At 34.1% G+C, this 17,077-nt stretch overlaps 1 protein-coding gene across 1 annotated transcript in view; it reads right to left on the bottom strand.

The window, feature by feature from the left end:
- The window catches only part of LOC140745602 (dystrophin, isoforms A/C/F/G/H), a 630,858-nt gene that overhangs the window by 426,130 nt on the left and 187,651 nt on the right, over positions 1–17,077 (bottom strand). The gene's annotated exons all lie outside the window — the stretch shown is intronic.

Raw genomic sequence — 17,077 nt, 5'->3', positions numbered from 1 at the left:
TAAACACAATTATGTGAATACGGCATTCTGTATCTGTATAGAGATAGTAAGGTCAAGATTAATTGTTTTGAAATTTCGTCTCAATTTTCACTAGGCTATAAATTATGAAGTGAAGTAGTAAGTAAAAAAAGAAACATGACCGAAATTCTTCTAATTTTTAGAAATCTTCTTGGCTGTAGGAAATCAATGGGTCGACAACTTCATAGTTTGCATTTATGAAATATCTTCCTATATTTCTAGCTTGGCCTCGCTTTCCTTGTCGTTGTGAGACAGCCACTTAACAGGAACAAAAATTCCTATAGAAGCTGACATTCGAAATAAAAGGGACATTGTATAAAAATCTTTAACGTTCAGGAAAATTAAGCTTTGTAGATTTTTAAGGCTTTGCAGAACGGCAAGGCGCTTAATGTAATGAAAGGGTCCTAACGACCCATTGTTATGTCGCTGCCGGGATGAGAATTGCAGGTTTGATCACTGATTCTAGTCTGTTTTTATTTAATTAAATGAGAACACTGAAAGGTGCAGAGTTCGACTCCTGGTCAGAACATTTAAAACTTTGAAAATATTTTAGATTTAAGAATTCACCTCTGGGAAGTGTTTGCATTTATTTTTTGGATATATAATTACTTTATTGGATAATAATAAGGTTATATACAATATTTGAAACAATAAAATTAAATACAAATTAAACAAAAAAATCAAATTATATACTAATAGAAACTTATTTACAAAATGTACATATATACAAAAACGAAATAAAAAAATATAAAAACATAAAAACTACCATAAAAAATGATCACCATCGCTGTCCTTGGGCAAGGTACCCAAGATGCTGGCAGCATTTCCTCTTTGAATTGCTATAGCAATTCGTTGAGCGAAATGCGTGCCAGCTCCTGGATCTCCAGAGACGTCGACCAATCGTGTTGACAGTTGTTTATACAACTGCCAAGCATCCGGGCCCCATGGACCTAAAGTTTCAACACCAAACGCCACAAATATGTAGTTATTACACAAACTAACATATTTATGACGCTTGGCGTTTTCAGCAGCAGTAGCCGCCGCCCCCGCGCTAGATGATGATGCCTGGAGGTGAGAAGGAGCCAGTGTGTCGACACACGTAGCGTCCCACACCAACATCCTTCCCCCCTTCCAGGGTATTAACGTCATACCGTCAGGCCGCTTGCCATCGTCACGTGCGAGACCATTCGGCTCTAAACAAGCCGGCACATTGACGGTGACAAAAGCCCGACGAATGACGTCATTGATGGTGGCGTGGCGCGATAAGCGACCAGCACTGCGCTGACAAGAAAGTCCATGGTGTCCAAATACATCGACAATATGTGTTTGCATACGCGTAAATAAAATTCCTACCTAATACCTAGTGACTTAAGGTTTAGGTTTTATCGTTTTTAAAGTTTTTCAAAAAATTGTGTCTTAATCTTATAAATAAAATTCTCGTGTCACTATGTTAGTTACCGTACTCCTCCGAAACGGCTTTACCGATTTTCATCAAATTTTATATGCATATTCAGTAGGTCTGAGAATAGACTACTATCTATTTTTCATTCCCCTAAATGATAAGGGTTGTTCACCACAACGTTTGCCAGGTCAGCTAGTGTTATATAAAATTTACTTCGGATACCATAACAATATAAAAAAATTAATACTCTTATACTTTGGATTGTTACATAAATAATATTTTTGTCATAGATATACATAAACCTTTGCAATAGAACATTTCATTCCATTAAAAATCAATGTCCATTTTATGTTTCAATCAAGTTAAAATAAAATTTGTTTTATTCCTTCAGATGTTGATTTACCGTGGACCACTCTATCAAATTGGTCCCTTTGCACAGCCATTAGTTAATTACTGCAAACAAACAAAAGATCTCCGGTCCATTAAATGTTAGGACGCTATATATTATTTATTATATAAGGTTAAATTCTGCTTTCGAGTGATTAAAGTGTGTTTCATTTTATTTCTTTATTAATCCTTCACTGCTCCATCAGCTACGTTTTATTAAAATAAGAAATATTAAGGATATCACGATGGTCGATTCTAGATTGGATGAATTTATACCGTTTCGAGAATTTTGTATAAATTATTGCGCGCCATAAAATAAGATTACGTATCACGTTGAAAATCAAAAACATATTTCAGAAGTTCTCACTTGAGACAGGTAAGATCTTATTATGTCGCGAATAATAAGTTGCAAATCTCTCGCAATTATATATAGTAATAACAATGAATGTTACGCTCATTATAGCAAATAGAAGCCGTTTTGAATCATTCTCGGTTAAGAAATTCTAACGAGGCAGTAATTGTTCTGTGTAGAACAAATGCATATTTATTAACATTCCGAGGGGGATTGGGCTATCTATACTACGGTCTTGGAATCAGACCAAGCCCGCTAAAGCTGTACAGTCGTGTTCAGGATTGTTTAGTTTTGATAATTTTTATTGGTCCAACCGAAACTGAAAACGAACGGTTTCTGTCCTAATTTCGGCTGCAACCGAGACCAAAACTTTTTAAGACTGAAAATTTATACAATTTCTTTAAATATAGAGTTCTACGCACTCAAAGAAGCATTATTATTAAAATGAAGTACCTCTATTAATTTATACTCTTTGATTCAATAAGGTTTGATACATAAAAATAAGAATAAAAACCTGACATGTTAGGCGTGGCTCGTCAGTCAAGGTCAATGAAGGTCAAATAGACAAGAAACGCCTACTAATCAAACGATAGAGTACAGTCGAACGCAATTTGAAATTTCAGAAACGTATAACCGGCCGATTTTTGGCAGTAATGGAAAATTTGACCGAAACCTCCTTTTTGGCCAACACTTGGGCGAAACTGAAAGTTCGGTCCATCACTAATAATTATGTTTGTTGTACCATGCCTAGTCTCGTTGAGAACGTACATTCGCGTAGAACTTACATAGTGTTTTATTTCACTAAGGAGTATTTCAAAGTTTTTATTGTTGAAACTTCCTCCTCGTTGAAGTAAAAACAAAGTTTACAATGGTAGATGAAAGATGGCGAATCACGTATCCTTGAATCACGCTATGAAAATTTTTAATCATTTTGAATGTTACGTAAAATGCTAGCGTATTACCGCCGCTCGACCATGGCATAAAGTCTGTTTTTATGAAATTTACAGTACTGTATAGTTAACATAACATAATAATATAATACGTAATTTTTTAAATACCAAATAAGGGTGCTTCCACCCAAATTTTCTGTCCTACCTAAGTCGCGACTCGAAAGAACTAGTTGTTTCAACTAACGTCAAACTTAACTCAAAGAACCCTAAAACTGCCAAGCATGAAAGAAAACACTTCTTAAACCAAAACTAACCGCTGGTCTTTCGGCAAAACGTATACGTACCTATAACAAAATCAGACGATCATGATTACTACAATGTATTGTTACGGATGGATAGAAGACTAGACAATACCATAAAATACTGAAATCCCACCAAAACCATTAAGAACTTTCATTAAAGGACGCATTACAGCTGAATAATGTTTCTTTGATGCCATAACTCAGGTGGCGACCACCGTTATACGACGTTTAAATTACCCCCGAAACAGTTATTACGAACAGAATGTTCATCTTTCACGGGCTTCATAAAAATTCGGGAAATTAAGCTATCTTTTACCAATCCTGTTTGGTACTTGAAACATAGCTAGCGAGTAAGCGATAGACGATAGGTCAAGTGAAACTATGGATGTAGATATGAGTATTCGTGGCAAAGTCTAAACCAAAAATAGTAGTGTGAAGCTACGTACAGAAATTTCAAAAATTTGTAATGCTTCATATTCCTTCGTACAAGCATTAAATAACATTTGTGAACTAGAAAACTGTCTTAAAAGTTGATTCTTGATAAAAAAAACAAATGGATTGTGTTCGTTTCCTATTTGTGAAAATTATAAACAAGTATTTGTTATGGATCAAAAGATTTACAGCCAAAATGCAAGAGCAATGCAAATTGCAAATTGAATCCTTCCATAACTATTTAATAAGATTTTACAGCATAAATCCAGGATATTGATCCAATAACTATTTATTTTACTTATCAAATGTAGTCACTAACGCGGAGTCTACCTACTGCAAACCCCATTTATAATCCTATGCTCTGACGTTTACTAAGACAACTTCATGGATGGATGTGCAAAATATTTCTATTCGCTTATATTTACTAGCATCTCACCTGTGATAAAACCGAGGCTTAATAATAAAAAATGGAGACTCCGAAACTCGAATGAATTGCTTTCGCGGAATATTTTCAGAAGGAACGCCGGAAGCCGAGAGGCTGAATAAGTGTGAATTAATTAATATCAGATGAGTTTTGTTTCTTGATTTTTCATGTTGTGATGGAACTTTTGATGTTTATTAAACGAACTTTTTTTAATTAACAGTCCATCTGTTTTTGTTCAATGTTTCGAAAACTTTGCCTGAAAGTTCAATGTTTTGTTCTAAACATAAAAATAAAGATAATTCTCTGTTATTTAATCGTGATTAAAGGTTAGCAACTTCTTCGTTTGGTTACGGCGTAGCACTGTTACATCTTCTACCTTAAAACGTCGGGTTGAAAAATGTAATAAAGCAGAAATAGGTACTTCCTACTCGTTCAAATTTTAGACAGAATTTTCTTCATATCATTTTGAAAACGTAACTTTATTTTTATTATCCTTTCCACTTACTTTCTCTTACTCGTCTTTCCATATAAATGTAGTTATTTCACAAAATTGATTATTTATTTATTGTTCACAAATAGATCATGACGACAATCAGCACAATATTAAATACACTTCACTGTTTTATTCTAAGAAATAATAAATGTAGTTGACATGAAACAAAACATTTCTTGTTTTCCGTACATTTACAGAATAGAACATGAAGAAAGTAATTTGCTGTGCTCCGGGATAATAGAAACTAACGAAGAAGAACTGTGTCACAAATTGGAACACAGATAGTAAATAATCCAGAGCTTTAAGTTTATATATTAAGCTTCACAATACCGTAAGTCTTCGCCACTTATGTTCTTATTGGTTTTAGCTGGATGTGCAGTTAATAAGATAATTAATTGAAGTAAAGATAGATAATGTTTTAAACATAAAAATCCAAATTTTATTCCTTGTATTTTCGGTGAGAAAAACACATGTATTCTTAAATGCCCAGATCCAAAATGAATACTTTGATAACTGATACAGGTCACCCCCCGTTCTAGGAAAAGACCAGCAATAGGTTATAAAGAAAATTACAGCCATAAATACCTTTACAAAGATTGAACTTATGGCCCTGTGGTAAACAGACACTATGAGCTAAAACTCGCCACACATAAATTGCAAAAACGCTACAACATACAATACAAAAATAATAATACATTTTAACAGTTTTGAACACGACAGTACCGATGTAATTTTAGCCGTCCGGTGCATGTATTGTTGGTCATAATAGGAACAGCTGTTTTAGCTCATAAACTATAGAAATAACACCTTTATTGCATATTTCGTTTTATTGCTACAGATTTAGATTTATTTGTTAGTTTTGACAGGTGAACTACTTAATCAAGAAATACGGGCTCGATTGGATTTTGGGACGGAAATTTATGAATTTTGGTAGATATGTATGTTACGTTATTTTACTTTTAGTAAAATTGTATAGATAAAGTAGTCTTGCAATAGAAACAATGAATGTGCATAAAATCTACCTGCTATTAAAAGCTATCCATAGATATATGATACTAACTCCAAAAAGAAGAGCAGTCTATTTCTACTATATAATACTATAAAGAAATTCGAGAAAAGGATGGTACAGCGTACCGCTTTATTGCTCGACTTGGCAGGAGCGCTGCCGTGCCCCCAGATAAATTAAACGCCTCATGTAAGAAAGTCTGATATATCACACCCTTCAAGCTAGAATACGATAAAGCAAACGCATTTACTGTAAAAATCGGTGTCGCGATCGTGCAATCACAGACCTAAACAATGTCTCGACACCTTTAAGAGAGATATAATTCGGCGACGCTGAATTGGTATAATCGTAGCAATTATTTTACTGTCTTTATGTAGTTATAAGAGCTGTTCTAGCGACGATATATCAATGGCCGGCACTCAACTTCCTGTGAACAACATATTCATTTTTGCTGTAGTATATAAATCATCACACAAACTACTCATTTCCAAAAGAAAAACGACATTTTTATTTTCCGCTTTATCACTATAGACTTATTTATTTGACATAAATTACTTCATGTAAACGTATCATATAAATATGTTTCCGTTTTGGCACTCTGCTACTGAATCTATAAGAGGGGCCATAAAATACAAGCACTGGAATCTTATTTCATCGTTCAGTAAGTCGCTACTACATAATCGAAGCGCTTAAAGTTCAATAGATTTACTGTTACATTTGGATAAGCGGCTTTGATGAGTAAAATAGAAAGATACTTTACCTTGAAATTGAATGAAGCCACAAAAGAATTTTTGAATTATTGACAAATAAATTTTTTTTTAAAGAAAATTTACATGTAAATAGTATAGGGACATTTACAGCGGAGACGTGGCAACACTTTATTTACGCAATAATTTAAATTCTTGCTAAGAGTTATCAATCTATGTATTTTACTCATCTAGGGTAAGCGTAAGTGTTTTCTTTACAAGCCAAGCCATATAGTTGTCTTAAGGTAAAATGTCAAGAATTAGGAGGAAATCTTTTGTGACTAAAAAGTTATTGTAATTATAGAATCTATATAGATAGATTGGCATTACAGTCAGCTTCAAAAGTAGATGAACAGATTAAGGTTTCAAAATTTCCTATACAACCATTCGTTGATCAACAGCTAAACACCCGTAGCATAATAATTAGATAAACATCGTAAAGTGTCAAAATTAGATGAACACTCGCATCAAAAGTAGCTGAACACCGATGCACTATTACAGCTAACGTCACTTTATAATATGTCATTATTCGGCTACTTTTGACACACTACAGTGTCACTTCATCTACTTATGGAACTTTACGACGTGTATCTAATTATGCTGCTAGTTCTGGGGGGCTAGCCCCCCTGTTCAGCTATGTACTTACGAACGCTTGGGTGTATAGGAATTTTTGAAACCTTAGTATGTCCATCTACTTTTGGCGTCGACCGTACCGTGTACATGTACCGTTCATACCAAATTAACTGACTTCAAGTTAAGATATTCTTTTAGTTTATAATATAGAAGTAGCAAACGCCACATCAGACATCGATAATGAACCGAAATATGTCGCCACCCCTGAGGACTAAGTCGAAACGCCTCAAATAAGTGTTTCCCTTACCAAACCCTTCAAAGCTGAACACAGCAGCACTTAACACTGCTGTTATTAGGCAGAAATAGGTGTGACTGTGGTACCTCCAGAGTCGAACCTCAAGGGATTCTACCACCTTCATACTGCTGTATAGGTATTTACTTCTTCTTTCCTATTTCAGACCATCGTGCCCGTAGATACATAGCTTCATAAAATTCCGTACACTCAGAGAATAGTACAATATTTTTAACAAAGTATTTCCACGCTTCAAATATTTCGCAAAATTAATACAAATGGACGCGAAAACGGCGGGCGCGTGAATGTTTTAATGAAAATGGTCTGACGGTGGCAATATAAAATAATAATAATTAACAAAATGTTACGTTGCGTTGATAGTGGCTGTCTACCGGTACTTATATCACGGTATGAAAACGCTCAGAAGGGTTTCTCGATATTCATATTCATATTCATATTCATTTATTTGCTTTTAAATGTGGTACAATGTGGGTTGGTAGGAGTATTACAATTTTTCTCACACTTAGCTTCAGGGAAGCATGCAAAATTTTAAAATTTCATTATAATTATATTAATAATGATTACATTTCATTTAATTATACAATATAGATTATAGTGTTTACTTCATGAGAACAATTTATATATTATACAATATGATACAATATATTCATCCATAATCATCAACATTTACAATAATTCATATTTATCAACTAATTGATCACAATTCCATTATTAAAGACATTGCAAAAAATCAGTTGACTATTATACAGACATAACTCAAAGCAAGATTCAATAATTATTTCATAAATATAAAAACAGAAAATTATTAATAACCAGCAATTACGTGATTTGTACATGAATCAGTGTGATGTGTTTTTACCACACGGGTAAGTTAATTTCAAGGACTGAAATAAGTGTTATGGATTTTGGCACCAAATGCTAAAGGTCCAGGTTCGAATCTCACATCTTTATTTATTAGAAGAAGCCGTCGCATGCAGGCATCTTATTGTACGCAACTATTGCCACCAAACCTTTTTTAAAATATAGGGGTAGCACACGAGCATGCAGTCCGTCTCATGGTAAGTGAATAGTGCCAAATGGACATTTGACCTCAGGTATATGACCTGATCCCTTGTCCTATCTGGTTGATCACAGTTGCCATGGACGGCACTATCCACTTACCAGCCGGTGGACTGCATGCTCTTCTACTACTCCTATATTATAGAAAAAACATTGTAGGGACTTCTATCTCTATTATTTATGTTCCGACCCAAACCTCAATGAGTTCAGTACAAGCTTGTTTCTCCAGTATAAAATGCTGATTTCGCCTGAAGCCTGACGATGTAAATGAATGCGCATCGCATTACCGAACACTGTTCCGTATATTTCGTTACAATCAGCCATTGTGTTGAATTTGTGATGTTCATACATTCATATTAACATAAACATGTCCTAAGCTTTGCATACATATTTTGGGCAGTATGGAGACTGTTCATTTTTATACTTTAAACGACCAGGCCTCTGGTATCTTCTTCTTCTTCTTCTTCTGGCCAGGTATCTTGACTACACAAATACACTTTACAATTTAAACACATCCAACGACAATGTTTTATATGTCAAAATACATCGAACCGTTTAGGCTGTAAGTGAGGATGGAAATCTTTGAAAAAATCGATATGTATATCGAAGATAAGAAAATTAACTTGGATAATATTAAAATCACGATATTATCGTTATATCGATCAATCATAAAATATTAAAAATATGCAGTCCTTTTTTCGCCGAGAAAGTTCAAAGATTATTAATTTTGACGACCGTTTTTGATACCTATAAAATATTTAAGATGTTGATATTTCTTTTAAGAATGAGACATATGTACATACATACGCTCGAATACAATATTACCTTCTGCAGTCATCTAACTAATAATAAACCTATTACCCTTAACTTTAACGGAACTATACCTAGCTCTGTTCGCTCAATGGGACTCATTAGGCTACATTCACTCGCTCTAAGTACAGTTAAGTACTCCAAGAGTTGAGAACTTGACGTATCTTTGAGAACATCGCCTCGTTATGTATTTACTTGCAGACTCTGATAATTTATATATGTGATTTATTTATTTATTGCGATAAATAATCTTAGATATAAAATTCTCGTGTCACAATGTTAATTACCGTCCGTAACGACTTCACCGATTTTCACCAAATTTTATATGCATATTCAGTAGTTCTGAGAATCAGCTACTATCTATTTTTCATACCCCTAAGTGATAAGGGTTGTTCACTCATAACATTTTTTTATTTATATGACAACACAACGTTTGCCAGGTCAGCTAGTAATAATATATTTTATTGATTTTAATTATTTAGTTTCTCATCCTTTTTTTTTCAACAAATCAATGTAGTATTATTATTGTTTACATTCTATTATTTTAATCGCATTTTTTTAAATGTGCAAGTACTACATGAAACATTTTCAATTAATTTAATTCCGGAATTGCATAGCACAAAGTTCGTTTATTCGCTTCCAAAAATCGCTTTAAAACATTTTTATTCCAATGCATTTTTGAAAAGAAAAAGATATAAAAAGTTTTTTAACTGAACCCACTCGCTCAGGCGGCGATAGATAAAAAATTGTTTCCGCGTCTAGAAAGGAATTGATAGGACAACTTGGGAATGCAGTTTTCAAATCGGTTCAATACTATTCATTTAGTAGGGGAACCATGAATTGCAATAAATGCAGGATACAGTTTCTTTTAGGTATATTATGTTATATTATGTTACGTAAAGTTGAAATTTCATGGCAGGTTTTATGATTATTTCCTTAAGATTAATAAGCAAATTTAAATGATCGGTTATAACTTTGCTTGTTTCATACAACAAGTTACATGAATACAATTACTTACATTTTTTTCTGTAAGTAATAATAAGAGTATTAAAATAATATCTCCAATACATCTTGCTGTATTATATAAAAATCTAATTACATAATCATAATAATCGAAATCTGAGATTGCAAAAATTATGTTCCTAAAGATTTTTTTACACAGGAAATCTCAAAGGTTTTGCAAAAAGGCTAATATGACGTCACGTGCCTCTGCACGGGCCCTTTATTCGAGTGGTTGTTAGCCGGCGCAAAATGGCAGACTTTAACGTAACGTAACCCAGAATAAATACAAATACTGTTCATAAATTACATGTTACAAGTATTCGAAGTAATATTTACAGCAATAAATTGTACGTTACTATTTTAATAGGTCAATTGCTGTTTTTATTATTTTATATTTCAAACTGGGAGAAGGCAACACTTACAGTACCAATTTAAATATTCAATACTTTATTACAGTCATGGATTACATGTAATATTGGTTCAAAATCATAATTGAATTATACGTCATGAACTCTCATAGGGTGTAGCAATAGGGTGATAAAAACGATCAATGTATCCAAATAAAAATGTTGAATATATTTTGCAATTGATTAATAATAATTTAATGTTCATATAATACTTATTTTTTATTTAAAAAAAAATGAGAAGTACATCGAAGTCATTTTTGTTTGTTATTACAAGTTACGGCTTTGTAGCCAATGTGTTATTGTCAAACCGCCCTAAGGACCTCTAAAATAATAACATCCAAAGGATTGAATGCGCGCTCCGAAGAGTACGGAAGTACGAACGAATTTAGGCCACTACCTTCCAACTGGCGACCACCGTTGCTTAACTTTGTACACCAGTTCCGTACACGAGCCGCGCATAGCTTCAGTGTTGCACTAATATCTAATAATAACCAAATATTCCCTTACGTGGTTGACTCAGCTGAACCGGTTAAATATTCAGGTCACATTAACGAAGTCGTTGAGTTAACGTTCAATTGTAAATTAAACGGATTACGGTTCATACAAATCGGAATCCATAGATCCGCAACTCATAACACATTTCACATAATTATTGAAGAATTTAAAGATGTACTATGTATATTAGAGTCACACATGAATATCGGTGTTACAAGTTAAATTGATCTATGAGCTCTGATTTTATGATTGAATACTAGAATATGCATATTAATTTAGTTGTCCATTTGTGAAAAAACAACTCGATTTGATCACAGTAGAAACTTATCTTTTATGTTCAGACTCGTAACACTAAAAATCAGGACTTATCCTATGTTACCGCTAAAGTGACACGGCCACCCTACACGGAGTTCACGGATCTTATTTTATTCGATTTCGCTACTCGCTCCAACATAATAATATGTATCTACGTCTTGCTTCCAAATTGTTTCTACCGCGGAATAAGGTTATTGGAACTGTATGAGAGAAGAGACTTTCACAGTAAGTAACGTAAAACTTACGGTTAAGTGCAAAGCTTTTATTTATGAAAAGGAAAAACTGCTTTGCGCTAAAAATAATGTACGAAAATTGTAGATACATTTTTTTAAAAAGATTAAACCATAGTCCACTGAATTAAGGGCTTCACATACCTTTAAATTTTTTTTTATGATTTCACAGGTTTTCTTACTATGTTTTCTTTCTGTGGTAAACAATTTTTAACACTCACGATACTTTGAAAAATTTGGGGTACGCGCCTGAGATTCAAACCTCGGACACCTCGAATGAGAACCCGAGTTTCAACCACTTTATTTCAGCTTCCACTGTTTTTTCTTGTGTGATAATTTTTTTTATATAATATAGGAATAGCAGACGAGCATGCAGTTCACCTGATGTGCAGTGGCTACTGCCGCCAATGGACATCCGTAATCAACCCCAGATAGGATTAGATATTCCTACCTGAGATCGGCTACAGATGCGCCACTACCCCTGAGAACTACGCTGGAACGCAGCGCTTAACACTGCTGTTATTAGGCAGAAATAGGTGTGGCGGTGGTGCCGCCGGAGTCGAACCACAAAGGGTTCTACCACCTTAAAGAAAGAATATTAATAGGCACTATTGTTAAATTCACTAACATACTAAATAAACGTATAAATTCCTCTCCTTCAATTTGTCTGTTAAGTTAAGATAGTGATAATTAGTTTTACAAGCTAGACAAAGATTTGGGACTTAGACTGAAAGAAACTAATTTGGAAGCTTCTCAACTCGGAGACTGGATCGTGGATCGTGAACTGCATCTTAAGTTTTATCGTCTGGATCGTGTCGTACACTTCATGATTCACCTTTTCCTGAATTTGCGTTTATAGTGCATAGCGACGTAATGTCTGCAAATATACTCCTTGGACAATTCAAAAATGTTAGAAAATAAAAGAAAACGTCGTATCCTAACCAAAAAATAATTAGATATTTCACGCTTGCCAAATATGCTAAGATGCTAAAAGATACTTGCTAAAAGATGCACCTCGTTCTTAGCAAAAAGTAATGCAAAATAAAGCCTTCATTTACAAGGGGTCAAAAAAGGATAGGATACTTTAATTTTAAAATTTTATATTTACCAAGATACCACGCAATATGACAAACAGAATACAAAGTATTGTCTTAATACTAAAATAAATATCGATCGAACCTACTTATGAACCCAGATAAAAATACTGTACAAAAATTTCTCACTTTTTGAAGTTTATTAAAATATCAAAGACATTTTAACAAATAAAAACTCTTCAATTAACTTATTCGTCTTTCAAAACAAAGAAGGACATCTTCAAAGATATACAAAGGCGTTAAAATTAAAAAGAAAACCGTAACCAAACTTCATAGACAGTGTTAGAAGCACGCATGAATGGGATCGATCGTGCCGGGTCGACGACCCCTGATAGCGACCGATCGCTATTGCCATGCCCATAAACAATTAAACCTGGACCAGTGAAAAATAAACAATACACGTATTGAGTTGCATTGTGCACACATTCGTAATAGTGAACATGTGTAAATAATAGATACGGTGGAGAGATGATTTTTAGTACAACTATATACTATGTAGGTATGTACTGTACATCATGACAATATTGTACCAAAAAATGAATTATCTTATAAAAAAAATTCTCGTGTCACAATGTTAGTTACCGTACTCCTCCGAAACGGCTTTAGCGATTTTCACCAAATTTTATATGCATATTCAGTAGGTGTGAGAATCGGCTTCTATATATTTTTCATACCCCGAAGTGATAAGAGTTGTTCACCCTCAATTTTTATTTTATTTATATGTTGTATGTTACAACGTTTGCCGGGTCAGCTAGTATAATATAATAATTATATATAGGCGCATAAATAAATATAATGTTTTTGTTAAATCCTTCATTATGTAATATCAAATTTGCACGTGTTCAATGCTCTTAATTTTTTACTGTTTTTGAGACAGTCTTGGAAACTACCGATGGATTTTGGCCTTTCAAGCAAAGAATTCAGCAGCTTCTAAAGACGGGTCTCCTTTTTTGAGCAAGTTTTAGCAAGTTACGGATTGGAAAATTTCAAACTTTGCTCAAAGTACCACAACTATCTTTCCTCATAATTTTCTTTCACTAGCAGTCATTATTTTTTTTCTTGATTTTCTTGATTTTCATCTAAACACTGCGGACCGAATTCCATACCACTGAGCTTATATCACCTTTCAAAAACAATTATTTTAACTCAAAGAAAATTTTCCTCAATTACTTACCTTTGTACAGAGATTTAATCAATAAATGAGGGGAAAATGCAAATTGGGCAATCTTTCCCTCAGGAGTTCCTGGTTCCCGGTTCTTCCCGAAAGCAATTTTAATAGGGATGGCAAGTCTTTCCGAAAATATCGATTCTCGAATCGATTCGAATCAAAGTTCAATTAACCAATTCACGAAATAATCGAGGCCAAAAGAATCGATTCTCCAAAAATCGATATTCGATCTTTTCAGCTCAAAAGAGCGAAAATAGCGAACAAAAGTTGTCTTTTGGTCCAAACAAGCACTGAAATACGTATCCGTAAGCAAAAATGTCTATAACCAATTTTGATAAGATCGACTTTTGATTTTCTGGAATGTAAGATCGATTCACTGAATGGATCGGAATTACTGGAGATCGATAATCGATTTTATAGCCCAAAAGATTGATTCTTCGATTCTATTAATCGATGAATCAATCTCAGATCGCCATCCCTAAATTATAATATTAATAAATGACGACGACAGCTTGTCTTCCATCTTTCAATACTTAGACTTCTTAATTAATCTTTGTTACATGAAAATTTAATATGGAACGGTGTCGGAAAGTTCTATAAGATTACCTGAGATTATAGTATTAAATGAATGTTGTATACATAATCATAATATAGGGATTATTATATTTAATAAATAACATACCTTATTAGTACCAAAATTGGCACCTTATAAAAGGGAGAAAACATCTCGAAGGCCTAAAGATGTAAATACGTAGTTTCCGAAGTCATAGTACCTCCTAATTTCCATAAAGATTTGTAATGTATCTTAAACAGAAACCCACTTTGGTAGCTGAACCATGGCGATAACCTTTTTCTCACTGAGAGATCTTACGTATTCAGAAGAATAGTAATCAGTTTAAGAAGAATTTAATTCAACAATATCATAAACGCTTTCTACGCTTTCTACACTCACAGACCCACACTAGGATTCCCTGTATCGTGGGTGCTATGGACACACATATTGACAAATACACAAATATCCACATCCAGAAACAGAAACCTAAATTCATCATTTAGATTTGTGTCTGGCCGGGGATCGAACCCGGGATCCTCTGCGCGTCAGACCGGTATGGTGACAGCTCCGCCACGCGGGTCGTCAAATATCATGTACTTGTATTGTTGAAAAAACGTATAATTAATCTTTGTTACGAGAAAGTTTAATATGAAAGCGTGTAAGAATTCTCTGAAGGATAACCTGAGAGTGTAGGTAAATTAATTTTTGTGTAAGTTGATTATGAAACTAAATCCCAGAGTGTTATAATATATTGCAGCTTTGTATCAATGTTTTAATCTAGTGTAAGATTGTTTAGGAGTAACTCCATAGTCACCACTTCTTATGCATGCTATGCACCGCTATATGCATGGTTATCAAATTTTATGTAAATGAGCTTCATTCTCGAAGGGATTCATGTGTAAGGTTCAGTTTCAATACCCGTATGAGTTTTTACGATTTTACAAAAATACTGTTTTTGTATTTGTTTACTTATTGCTGACACATTTCCAATCAGCGCCCCTAGCGGACTGTATCAGTACTGTGTAACAGACTGTATCAGAACGTAAAAATATCGAAACGATTTTTTGTGACTTAAACCTTAAAAACCAATACATGAACTCAAAACGCACTTATTCTAAAAATATAACTAATAATAAAATAATGTATTCCTTTTACGTAAAAAGATATATGTATTAAGAGTAAACGTCAATTCAACTCAACAAGTTACTAGAACCTTCTACAAGTTTCCAAACTAAAACTGTCACATCTTTATTACTCGCGTGGACAGCGATTTTATGAAATTAATTACTGTCACTCACGCCCTACCCCCGAGAAAAATAAGTCAAAATATAAAGTTATACCCTCAGACTACGCACAAGATATGAACGTCAACTTTGTCGAAGTAAACAAAACTATGTCGCTACGAGCTTTGGAATCAGAAAGTCCTTGGAGACTTGGACGTTATAAGGTAGAGTTTATACCACAATTGCGAATTGCGATCAACAGTTATGTGACCATTTATCGAACAATGTATATTATTGCAGTGTCATTCATTTTATGTAATAGAAAAAATAAACGTTTGACGCCGGAAGCATCACAACCACGCTTGTGTTCTAGTTTGAAGGGTGTGGTAATAGAGACATATTATCTGACACATTCAAATTTAGTCCTCAGGGTAGCAAGGCGTCTGTAGCCAATCCCAAGAAGGACTCATATCTTAGCTGGGGTAAATTATAGATGTCCATGGCCGTAGCAGTATAGCAGTAGCCACTTATAGTCCGCGCCAAGCTGCTAGTCCGCTCTGAAGTTGGGTCCCGCGCTGTCGTTGTCTCGCTAATATCTACAATTTGCTATTCGACGCGGCTCGTTTCTATAATCAGTACCCTTAGTATAAATTATTACGTTTTTACAAAAAATGACTGTTTTGGTATTTGTTTACGTATTTGCCCATACATTTCCAATCAGCACCCCTAGCGGATTGTATCAGAACTGATTTGAAATATATGGGAAATACGTAAACAAAAACAGTCATTTTTGTCAAAACGTAAAAACTCATACTAAGGGTACAGTGCGGTCTAGCAGTTTGGCGCGGACTATACCATTAAGTGAACTACATGCTTGTTTGCTGCTGTTATTTTATAAACATAATCTTGAAATTTAAAAAGACGTACAGTAACACGTCGCCATGTGACCAAATCCTAATAAACGTCACAGGATGAAAAGAGTCCGTGGAAAGTTCTGTTATGATAGAAAGAAAATAAAGGTGTTCTGCGATAAAAGGAAAGAAAATGGAGCGAGCGGAGAATAATGATGGCAGGAATATTCTGAGGACGCTTTTGTTTTGGAATGGTCAGTTACCGCTTGTTGTGACTTCGGCTTCACCAGACAAGACAAATGAAATTAAATTTACAATTTCTTGACATCGAGAAAATATAGTTGTGCGTGAGTCTTAGAAGTTAGTTGTGCGTAAGTGCGTTAACACTTAACGAAGAGAGATTTTCAAATATATTAATCTATTGTCTTTTCTGGTAATGTTTGCGAATCTCCTTATATTATTACTGACTTTAATCATCAGTATGAGAGACAACCTTTTAAAGACATTTAAACTCTTAATGCTTATACATCTT

The sequence above is a fragment of the Epargyreus clarus genome, unplaced genomic scaffold (genome assembly GCF_041222505.1).
Source record: "Epargyreus clarus isolate Ecla_fem2 unplaced genomic scaffold, WU_Ecla_fem_2.2 ptg000010l, whole genome shotgun sequence".
Lineage (NCBI taxonomy): Eukaryota > Metazoa > Arthropoda > Insecta > Lepidoptera > Hesperiidae > Epargyreus > Epargyreus clarus.
This window is presented reverse-complemented; position numbering and strand designations above follow the sequence as displayed.